Raw genomic sequence first — 12,077 nt, forward strand, 5'->3', positions numbered from 1 at the left:
CAACCCACACACAGAACTTGAAGTGTTCTGTGGCTGACTACTGACGGAGTTCCACAGGATCAGACAGTGGCCCACATAACAGTGGGAAATTCCCACTGACATTACTGAGGTGAGGATGTGACCATCTGTCTCCTAAAAGTCATGTCCTCCCTCATCCATCTTTATTACATTAATTCTGGTGTTTTGGGGAGAGAGTGTTAATTAATTCATTCATTACCAAAAAATAATACAGTGATAACCAGTATATATGCACAATAATATATGATTTCCTTCCTTTCATATCATGAGGGTAACATCGGCGTTTCTAAATATATTTTGGGGTAAAAGGCAAAAAAGTTCCCTGACCCCTGCTTTAGGCTATCCATCCCTGGGCATAGGTGTTTCATCCCAATCACGAGCAGTGTCATTCCTTTTCTCACAAACCTGGTTCTAAGGCTATCCATCCCTGGGCATAGGTGTTTCATCCCAATCACGAGCAGTATCATTCCTATTTTCACAAACCTGGTTCTAAGGCTATCCATCACTGGGCATAGGTGTTTCATCCCAATCACGAGCAGTGTCATTCCTATTCTTACAAACCTGGTTCTAAGGCTATCCATCCCTGGGCATAGGTGTTTCATCCCAATCACGAGCAGTGTCATTCCTTTTCTCACAAACCTGGTTCTAAGGCTATCCATCCCTGGGCATAGGTGTTTCATCCCAATCACGAGCAGTATCATTCCTATTCTCACAAACCTGGTTCTAAGGCTATCCATCGCTGGGCATAGGTGTTTCATCCCAATCACGAGCAGTGTCATTCCTATTCTCACAAACCTGGTTCTAAGGCTATCCATCCCTGGGCATAGGTGTTTCATCCCAATCACGAGCAGTGTCATTCCTTTTCTCACAAACCTGGTTCTAAGGCTATCCATCCCTGGGCATAGGTGTTTCATCCCAATCACGAGCAGTGTCATTCCTATTCTCACAAACCTGGTTCTAAGGCTATCCATCCCTGGGCATAGGTTTTTGAACTAAAATAACTGGGCTGCTAATTAGTCACTTTTGGGGAAACACTGCCATACACTATTCATTGCAATAAGCTCAGGGGTTAGAAAATACACAATTTTATTCTGCAGTCCTTCTCACGGTGAAGACACAGTAGTCGTGCAAGAGTGCCCACAGAGCGCAGCCAAGAGCACATCTGATTGCCAACCTGCCTGCCTGCCTAACCCCAGCCCAGGCAGGAAACTCCTAGGGAGTGATGGGACTGGGAGCTAATGACCCAACTCAGCTGCTGAAGTTTGTCCGAGTAATCCCCAGGCAGGGGCTCCAGCCAGGGGGAGAAGGACTCTTTGTCCCGGCTCTGCCTCTTAACTCCTGGTGCACCTCTCACCCGCACACTGCGGCTAAGGAGCAATAAGCAATTGGAATACTTGCAGGATGGGTGACGATGCAGTGAGAAAGAAAAATAGATGTGGGACTGGGATGGAAAGCTGCAGGGTGGATGAGGACAGGCATTTAGCCCAGATCTGTTTCTTTAAATTCTTCAGCTGGAAGAATGGGACGTATCCAATGAACAAGATCCAACTGTGACAGGTGCGTTCTGTGGCAATAACGCAACACGGACTGTAAAGGATACTTTCTCCACCCACACAGCATTGTATCCTAAGCACAGATATGTCCTCTTCATATCAGATCAACAACAGAGAGGACCAGACCGCTGCATCCTGCACCTCTCCTGAGAAACGGGCTCTCACACTGCGGGTAATTATAATTACAGCCATAAATATATCATACAGTGTAGCAGAGTTCTATGTATTTATTTCTGGAAATGTTTTACTTTTCAATAGCACAAATCTGTTATTCTATTAAAACTGCAATTCTCTGTGTTATTCTATTGACTGTGTAAAAAGGCAGGGGACTAGATTTATGTATGTGCTCATGTCACAGTATGATGGGAATGGAATTGCTTCAAGAACTGTCTATACAGTGTAGGGCATAACGGGTCATGAGCTAGCAAAGGGGCCCTAGAAATAATTTGCAAATTATGGCACGCAGATGACCCACAAGCAGTTGTTTGCACACAAATTAAATTCCCAATCTTTCTGTTATTTTTATATTTCCATACTATTCATTGTTATGGTTTTGTTTCCTAAGGAAATGCCCTGTTTCTTTGCTTTATTCATGAATTCTGCAAAGAATCCATTCAACTGAAGATTGTTTTCAGCAATAAAAATGGCATTATCGTTCCCTAAGCAATGTCAGTACCATGGTGCATTCAAAGTGGGGTTATCCACTTGCAGATTAGTAATTTATTGTTGTTGCTCACTTGTAATGTTTACATTGATTTTACATCTCCCTTCTGTGCTTTTCATCAATATTTTATATTATCAGCAAGAACTATTAATTTCCATTGACCTTTAATATGAAACCTAGCTGGAGCCATTGTTATCCAATGCAGAAAGCAGAGCTGTGCCAAAACAAATAGCTCTTATTCATTATACAAATACAAGAATGAAAAGCACAGAATATGTAAGCCTATTTAGTTAGTAGATGACACAGGAGGGCAATATTAGTCACCTGAATTTGGACAACCCTTTAAATAGGAAGAAGACAAAATAAATGACAACACAGCTTTACAGTCACAACTATAGTTGTTTGATGCTATGATGATGCCTCTTAAGGTGCTTGGTACCATGATAAAAATAAATGTCACACACAGATCTGTTCCGCCACACATCCTTAGCGCCGAGAGAGACTTGTGTCCAATTTAGCTATGGTTCTAAACTGAAGGAGATCTTGATGCTTGGCAATTAGGTCCTTTATTTGGATCACAGCCATCATTTTTGATACTTATAAGTGGTTGGAAGATGACCACACACTGGACATTTGTGATCACAGTGACAAAACAAGACATTCAGAGAGAGAAGAGCTAAAGATATACACAGGAGTGTTTCTAGAAATATGTGGGTGCGAAGAAAATCCTCCTTATACAGGTCTATCTCAGTCCTCTCTATGCCAGTCACTGGCTAGTACAATTGCTCGTTGCCCTTTGACATGCAGCTTTAATAACAAGTGTTGTTTAAATATGATGAGGTAACACAGGCATAGTACAACTACAATCGACATGAAAGAAACAGCATTGAACCATCTTTCTGATGACCATTACTATATCTTTATCTCCTGCACATCACTTAGTTACAAGGACCTCTATAGTATCAGTGTTACAAAGGCTCTAAAATAGGCCCTCTCCTTGTGATTTTATCATTCTGCCTCACACTTACTTATCTCTTACATTATATTTGCTGACGTTTAAGTGATTTCCATTGGCACTGCTATCCACTGCGCAATGCCAGATTGATGTCATCAAGCACCTGGATGACTTATTTCATTGGTGAAGTGTGGGGGATGCAGGACACTGGTCTACACCCCCAGGAATGCAGGAGAAGAAATTTGTGAGGTGTAGGCTGCTATAAATTGCACCTAACTCAAAATATAGATATGCAAAATTGGGAATAACAATAAACCCCACCTCAGATCCAACTGCAGGTGAATTAATTAGTACCTCATCCATTTTGATTTAACCATCTGTGCTCTGCCAGGGATTAATTTAAAACCTGGACTATTATACCCCTTTCACACTGCAAAAATAACCCGGTATCAACCCAGTATATAGCCGGGTCGACACGGGTTACTGTGCGATGTTCAAGGGGCCATGACGAATTCCCAGGTTGCCTGACCCGGTAATTCAACCCGGGAATAAAGCAGTATTATTCTCGGATTAAATACAGGTCAGGTGCAGTGTGAACGGGTTGCCGGGTCGATGCGACTCGGGACCCATTCACTGTATAGGGAGAGGCGGCACGGAGATGTCATCCCCAGCACTGCCTCTGCTCACGCCCCTGATGACACCGCAGTCCTCGCCCCCCATGGCAAACCGAGATGGCATATTGCTGGGTCAGGGAAGCCAACGTGAGAGGTCCAATGCCGGGTCCAACCCGTGAAGGACCCATTTCCAATTCCCGGGTGGGACCCAGCATTGCAATGAGAAAGGGGTATAGGTGTGCCTTGAGTACTGAGTTTGGGGACACCTGGCATATGCCCTCTGTTGGCGCCCCCCTTGATTTTGGGAAATCGAGACATCTGGTAAATATGTGAGTTGCAGTAAGATCTCTCTTACCTCCATCTAGTTATAACCATTTATTACAATTCTTAAAAAAATAAACTTGTCAGTTGATGAAAGGATTATACTCCTACACAGACCAGCACCTTATTTTATTACTTTACAACATCATCATTTGTAAATCTTTTCCAGGGTCACTTTGTTGTTGAGCCTGTGAATCTAAGCACATCATGGGCCTGATTTAGCTGGTAATCCATCTGCGATTTTATGCTAATGGCACAACATACCCATCTCTGGTGGGCATCTGAATGTGCAAGGACTAAGATGCCCACTTGACACATCTTCAGATGCTGAAATCTAGCTTGGTGCAACTATACAGGCAACAAACGGTCACACCATTCATACATACACCAGCCCACTACTAGGTGTAGATCCTCTGTCATAGTATGGCCTACAACAATGTATCAAATTGTGTCTCTAAATCTGCAACCACTTCTGACAATCCCATTGCACACCCATACTACAGTTCATCTCCGTGCGCCTGAAATGAATAGCCACATCCAAGGTACGCCCATTACATTTTCAATACATTTCTGAGTCCATTCATCTCAATTGATAATGCGACTTTGTACACAATCACTCTTTGATGCATGCACTTTGCGACTATTATGCGACTAGGCATATGCAGTTGAAAATCACGAATGCAGTGCCACATATGGTAAACTCAGAATCAGGCCCCGTGTGTGATGCTGTCCAGAGATGACCAGCGATGGTTCAGAACCATCAATGGTGGGCATCTGATATGTCTCCGCCATCCATAGCAGAGATGATTGTGTTGATTTTTGTTTCCTCCCTTAACTGCAGCATGGAGCTTAGTTTTGCCACTGGCACTCTGCCAGGCTCAGTCCCTCCCCCAATTGATTGACCCACCCATTTTCAGTCCTGGTCCCCTTCTGATTGGCCTGCCACCCACAGTATGAATGCCTATCGATGTGTGCTGGCCATCCCTAATGCTGTCCCTGCTGATCTTGGAGCACCATATTGTCCATCATTGTACTAGAATATTGAACCGTTTATATCAGACCCTGCTTGTTATAAATGATAGATTAAATTCTATACCACACATACACACACACACACACACACACACACACACACAGAGTACCTGGAGGACAACCACACAAACACGGGTGGAACACAAACGCGCTGAAGATGCCCTGGTCAGAATCTGTGAAACAACCAATCTCTGTGTCACTACAATCACCAATGGGATCAGTATGAGATGCCGGCGGTCGGGATTCCGGCGGTCAGACGACCAATGTCGGGAATCCGACAGCCGGGATCCCGTCGGTGAATGCTGTGTGTCCCCTCGTGGGCTCGCTGTGCTCACCACACTTCGGGTCCGGTGGCTATTTCCCCTAGGGTGGTGGTGTGGACCATCACCCAAGTGGGGGAACTAGCCGGTGGTCGGGACTCTGACCGCTGTTATTCCAGCTGGTGTCAGGATTCCGGCGTTGATATCCTGACCGGCAGTCAATTGACTGCCTCCTTCACCAACATGTCAAATTTACCAAATTTGATTTAATTTACATTTCTGAATTATAAATACTCTTTAATAATATTGAAGATATAATTCAATACAAGTGACATGGGACAGTTGGCAGTGATGCTATATGGTGTTATGGTCACCATGTAATAAGCAAATATCACTAGGTCCAGCACAACAGTAGAGCCATGGCGTGTAGAGGAATGCCAGCTCAGGAGTGAGCATAGTGTGGTCTTATAGCTTTATTTACAAGCCAAGTCGGACTGTGAGATAATGATTAGAGCGCTCACTCAAAGGTCAGCTTTCTGTACATGTTGCAGCTTTACTTCTGTGCTGGCTGGGGTAAGCCAATGTATTGGAGAGAGAGAGAGAGAGAGAGAGAGAGAGAGAGAGAGACTACTGCACTGCATAAAAGATTGTGAAGTACAGTGGAAAAAAAATTCTATCACCTGGTCAGGGTTTCCAAATGTTTTATTTTAGAGTTTAGATTGTAGCCAGCCCATGAAGGATGCATAATTAGCATGTAACAAGGGGTGTAGAATGGTATGCCGGCGGCCGGAATCCCGGCGGCCATCATACCGGTGCCGGAATCCCGACCGCCGGCATACCGACACCTGAGCGAGCACAAATGAGTCCCTTGTGGGCTCACTGCGCTTGCCACACTTCAGATTTCTACTCTCCCTCCAGGGTGGTCGTGGACCCCCAAGAGGGAGAAAAGGTGTCGGTATGCCGGCTGTTGGGATTCCGGCGCCGTTATACTGTGCGCCGGGATCCCAACAGCTGGCAAACTGAAGACCACCCTGTAACAAGCTATAGTCTGTCCCAAACAAAGTGCAGTTTATGTAAGACAGTACCTCAGACATATGCAGGCCCAATGAGCACGTTAAGCCACTCACCAGATTCTCTCTCCGGTGCAATGACTAAGCACTCAGAATCACAGACACACAGAAGATTTGGTAGGAAAATCTGCCACTGGACATGTGCAGCAGCTCCATTCCACCCTATATACAGTACTGCACGTAGCAGCCGCTGACCAGCCTGTGTTTACCTATGCTGCAGCTGGTGGTATATGCACATTATGGTATCCGGACTCCAGGTCGACAACAAAAAGGTCGACACACTTTAGGTCGACGCCAATTGGTCGACACACCTTAGGTCGACATGGACAAAAGGTCGACAGGAACAAGGTCGACATGGAAAAAGGTCGACATGAGTTTTTCACAATTTTTTTCTTTTTTGGAACCTTTTCATACTTAACGATCCACGTGGACTACGATTGGAGCGGTAATCTGTGCCGAGTGAAGCGGTAGCAGAGCGAAGGCACCATGCCCGAAGCATGGCGAGCGAAGCGAGCCATGCGAGGGGACGCGGTGCACTAATTTGGGATCCCGGTCACTCTACGAAGAAAACGACACAAAAAATAAAAATAAATCATGTCGACCTTTTTCCATGTCGACCTTGTTCCTGTCGACCTTTTGTCCATGTCGACCTAAGGTGTGTCGACCAATTGGCGTCGACCTAAGGTGTGTCAACCTTTTTGTTGTCGACCCTGAGTCCCAGACCCCACATTATAATAACTCATAGTAAAACTGAGCAAACCAGCCTGAAAGCAATCAATAAATCATACTTGACAACTCTCTCTGATTCTCAGGGAGACTCCCTGAAATAGTAGCAATCTCCCTGACTCCCTCAATAGACCAGCAATCTCCCTGATTCCACCTGTTTTATTCTTAGGGGGGGGGGGGGGGGGGGAATCTGATCTCTCTACATTCAAATGGGATCATTTCCCTGTATTGGTTATAGAGCACAATGATCCATATAGCGACATGCATTTTCATCTAAGGGTTCTCATGGCCACTCATTTACGTTTGGATGTAAGTTAGTTTTAGGACACTGCTCTCGGGTGCTGCAGTACACGTCCACTTTAATCCTGCTTTTATAGGTGCTGCTTTCACAATCTCCCTGAAATGCTTTTTCAAAAGTAGGCAAGTATGCATTAAATTATTCTCTGTGACAACGAGATCAATCAGCTTCTCACAATCACACCACATTAAAATAAAGAAATATATAAGAAAAATAAATGACATTCCCAGATATCTGTGTAAAGTTTTCCATAACTTGAGCTATATTACATTGTATTTGCATTCACTGGGTAGCTGAGTTTATGTCATTATTTTGTATTTTCAGCCATGTTCTGCAAATAGGGTGTGGTTCATCAAATCGACAGTGTCTAGGTCGACAATGTTTAGGTCGACCACTATAGGTCGACAGTCACTAGGTCGACATGGATGGAAGGTCGACAGGGTTTCTAGGTCGACATGTGCTAGGTCGACAGGTCTAAAGTTCGACATGAGGATTATTATTTTTTGTGTCGCTTCGCTCGCCATGCTTCGGGCATGGTGCCTTCGCTTCGTTCGGCACACTTTACCGTTCCAATCGTAGTCCACGTGGATCGTTAAGTATGAAAAAATTCAAAAAAAGAAAAAAAAAATGTGAAAAACTCATGTTGACCTTTAGACCTGTCGACCTAGCACATGTCGACCTATAAACCCTGTCGACCTTCCATCCATGTCGACCTAGTGACTGTCGACCTACAGTGGTCGACCTAAACATTGTCGACCTAGACACTGTCGATCTTCAGACCGGATCCCCTGCAAATAGAGGCTAAATTAGGCAAACTGCAGTGTATTCAATAATATTACTGACAGGAAGTCTATTATGTAAATTACATTTACTGCTCCCTGGGAACACAACATTTTCTAAAATATTTTCAGTTCTGCAAAGCTCCTGAAATGTTCACATTTATATGGCTATATGTGAATGTTATTACTTTAGCTGCTTTTGTCTGTGTTTTTTGTAATAAGGCAACTTGTTTTGATAATCTTTAAATAACATATGGCTGGCAGTGTATAACGGGTGTGGTATGTTAGGTACATTAGACTTAGGTCGACAGTGTCTAGGTTGACCACTATTGGTTGACAGTAAGTAGGTCGACATGGTTTCTAGGTCGACATGTACTAGGTCGACATGATTTTTTAAAAACTTTTTTTGTGTCATTTTCTCTGTACAGTGACCGGGAACCCCAATTAGTGCAGACCCTCCAACATGACCCGCCCCACTAGGTACAAAATGCTCTGTTTCTGGACTTCCCTCTTAATTTATGATTTCCATCACCTGTGTTGAACTAGTTAAATGATAAGAAAGCTGTTTCTTCACAGGTGATGGCAATAATAAATTAAGAGGGAAGTCCAGAAACTGAGCATTTTGTACCTAGTGGGGCGGGTCATGTTGGAGGGTATGTTAGTGCACCATGTCCCCTCACTGAGGCAAGGTGCCTCAGTGTGCTCGGCACAGGTTACCGTTCCCAGTTGTAGTCCACGTGGATCGTAAAGTATGAAAAAGTTCAATACATTTTTAAAAATGTGAAAAATTCATGTCGACCTTTTGTCAGGTCAACCTAGAACATGTCAACCTAGAGTCCCTGTTGACCCAGAAACCATGTTGACCTACTTACTGTTGACCAATAGTGGTCGTCCTAGACAGTGCCGACCTACTTACTGTTGACCTAAAGACGGATCCCGTGTATAACTGATGCTAGTATTTGTGGTTTCCTTACACATTATTTGTACATGATAGACAGTGTACTATGAATCCCTATAAGCAGTGGATACTTAGTGCTACGTATTGGCAGCAGGTGGAATGAGTACAATGTCTCATTTAGGACAGAAATGAGATATGGTTACATTACTGTGAGTTCTAAACCAGACTGTAAACTAGACCATCTGCTTCCATAAGGACAAGCTTGTCCATAATCTCTGTAGCATCTGAAGGAAACAGACGTACTTAAGATGCAGAATGCTCATCTCTACAGATGGTATATATTATAAACAGTGTGGGCTGACAGTGGCACAGATAACTACCACCAGTAACAGTTACAATTGCTGTAATGTATGTTATATATTCTGAGCAAGGGAGAACGGACAGTTGTACAGCAGACCACACTCTTGCTGATCCATTCATCCTGCCTGAATGACAAATAACTGGATGTCTGGCCAATCTTATCAAATGCTTTTCTCCAAAATGGTTATGAGGTGTGCAGGACTACATACTGTTTGTTAGGGCACCAATGGCCACACAAGTAGATGAAAAGGATAGGATTTTCTTTCCATGCTGATCAGTTTGAATATCTTATTGATCAATCATGCAAATTGTGTTAGATGCTCCTATACAGTAAGTGCCAAATTCAGGACAATTGTCCATCCAAATTGACAGAAAAATGTAGGCAATGCTCATTTTAGTTATTGTTTACCTACATATTATTGTTGGGTAGTCTACTAGATTGACTTGTTGGGTAGTCTACTAGACTGACTATTTCTGACAAAATGGGTGTAGAACATTATGATGACATGAAAACATCAACAATGAACATGCCAACATATTTAGGTAAATTTTGTTTTTTTTGCATAATTCCCACCCTAACAGTGACCCTAATAACAATATGAACATTTTCCATTGTCAGCATTAATAATGTCAACATTTTATCCATATTGACATCATCAATGTCAACCTTCTGCCTTCAACATTCTGACTGCATACCGGTAAAACATATAATAAGCAACCCACCATAAAATACTAACAACTCTTACCTCACTAGCTTTTAACCTCTTGTCTGGCGTGGTCGTATAAGTTCGTATAGTTTTTGGAAAAAAAATATTAGCCAGTAAGGTGGCCATTCATTTTAGTATGACAATCATCTTCTTTGTCTGAAGCTTCTTCATAATGCAGGTAAATAAGAGGTAGGAAACTTATTCATCATGTTACATAAAAGCCTAAACAAATGACTTCTTCCAAAGAAACTCTGCTGGAATGATGAGTGCTGTAACACATAGCAACCAAACAGATATTTGCTATTAATAGATTGCAGTTCAGGAACATCCCAGATGGTCTTCTCTCTCACCCCTATAGTTACAAAACAAAATAATACCAGAATTACATGTAGTAGTAATTAAAGGGATGTGTTGGAAGCCAAGGACAAATTTGCCATCTAGACAATTCAGTGTTCTATGTGTAAACAAACAATTTTTATCTATCTGAGTAGAAATACAAGGAGGCGTGGTAAACCTTGGTGGTTTGGCCACAACCCCTCTCAAAAATCTAATAGGAAATATGCAGAGAGTGTCATTCATTCCTCTTCCTCCACAGCTCAACGGGCTCTTCAGATCAGACGTCAAGCCCAGGTAATTAGTACCCCCCTTCCCTGTGCCACTCTTACCAGATAATAAATAAATAAATAAATAAGTGCCTCTTAGACCTGAAATAATACTAACTTGCTTTCTCTTCTGGAATGTCCAAGGAGCTCTCCCAAACTACGTAGAGAGTAAACCAGCTCCTGGATCCACCCACTTCTCCAGAGAAAGGCAGTCTGTGGAGTTAGATGTAATGGTGAATCTGCCCCCACTTCACAGTGCTGGTTATCGCAGCATTATAGGACAGGGAGTGGGACAATGACTTACCTCTGGCATCTTCTGGGTGACCCGGGTTGTATATCGACAAGTATGTATTAGTATAGTGCCTAGCATAACAGGGACTATTCCCACTCGTGGGTGTTCACGACACCCATAGATTGGGAATAGAACCTGTGGCGAGTGCAGCTCACCATTGAGTCCGCAAAGGGCTTTGTTGCGCTCATCGTCATCCCCGCTGGCATTCTGCGGCAGGGCTCCTCGTGTCGGGATGCAGACCACCAGGATCCCGGTCGCCAATAATGTGATATCAACCCAATCACCGGAACTGGGCAACAACTTTTGTCTTTACAGCACTTATGGAACTATGAGTTCTAGCATGCCCTGGCAGCCATACATTTCAAGGATTATATGTACAAGGGGTGTGCAGTCAGTTTCCAGTTGTGCAGTGCATAGGTAGAGTATACACAATCTGACTGGTTGTGAATTGTAATCTCTGATTAAAGTTCCTGTGAAATGTCAAGACCCAGAACCGTATATAAGCAGCGCTGCACTCTGAAGAAGTCAGCATTTTCTCTTCCTTTATTAGCTCGTTATGGAACTCAACAGAGGTCACTGGAGAGCCATGATCTTCTATGACTACAAGAGTGGGCTGTGACAGCAAAAGAGTTTTAGCCGACTGTGAGATGCTTTTGGGGAGGAAGCACCCAGCTGTGTTTGAGTAGTTTGCATAATTTTGACGCTGGAGACAGACCCAAAAAGATGAGGATTGCTGTGGCCGAACTGCAACGACCATAACTGAGGACAATGTTGCTGCCATGCAGGCCATAATGGAGGTGGATGCCGGTATGACCATGGCCCAGTTAGAGAAGGAGATAGGCATCTCATTGGGATCCATTCGCTTGACACTGCATGAAAAAGCTTGGCCTGAGCAAGGTTTCTGCATACTGGGTGCGCCATCAGCTGA

General features: G+C 43.6%; 1 protein-coding gene across 1 annotated transcript in view; it reads left to right on the plus strand.

The window, feature by feature from the left end:
- Positions 1 to 1,344: 1,344 nt before the first annotated feature.
- Positions 1,345 to 12,077, plus strand: part of MYLK2 (myosin light chain kinase 2) — a 129,306-nt gene continuing 118,573 nt past the window's right edge. The window contains exon 1 of the mRNA XM_063959108.1: positions 1,345 to 1,743. The gene's annotated coding sequence lies outside the window, so the exon portion shown is untranslated. The remainder of the gene's footprint in view (positions 1,744 to 12,077) is intronic.

Source organism: Pseudophryne corroboree, chromosome 3 (assembly GCF_028390025.1).
Source record: "Pseudophryne corroboree isolate aPseCor3 chromosome 3, aPseCor3.hap2, whole genome shotgun sequence".
NCBI lineage: Eukaryota > Metazoa > Chordata > Amphibia > Anura > Myobatrachidae > Pseudophryne > Pseudophryne corroboree.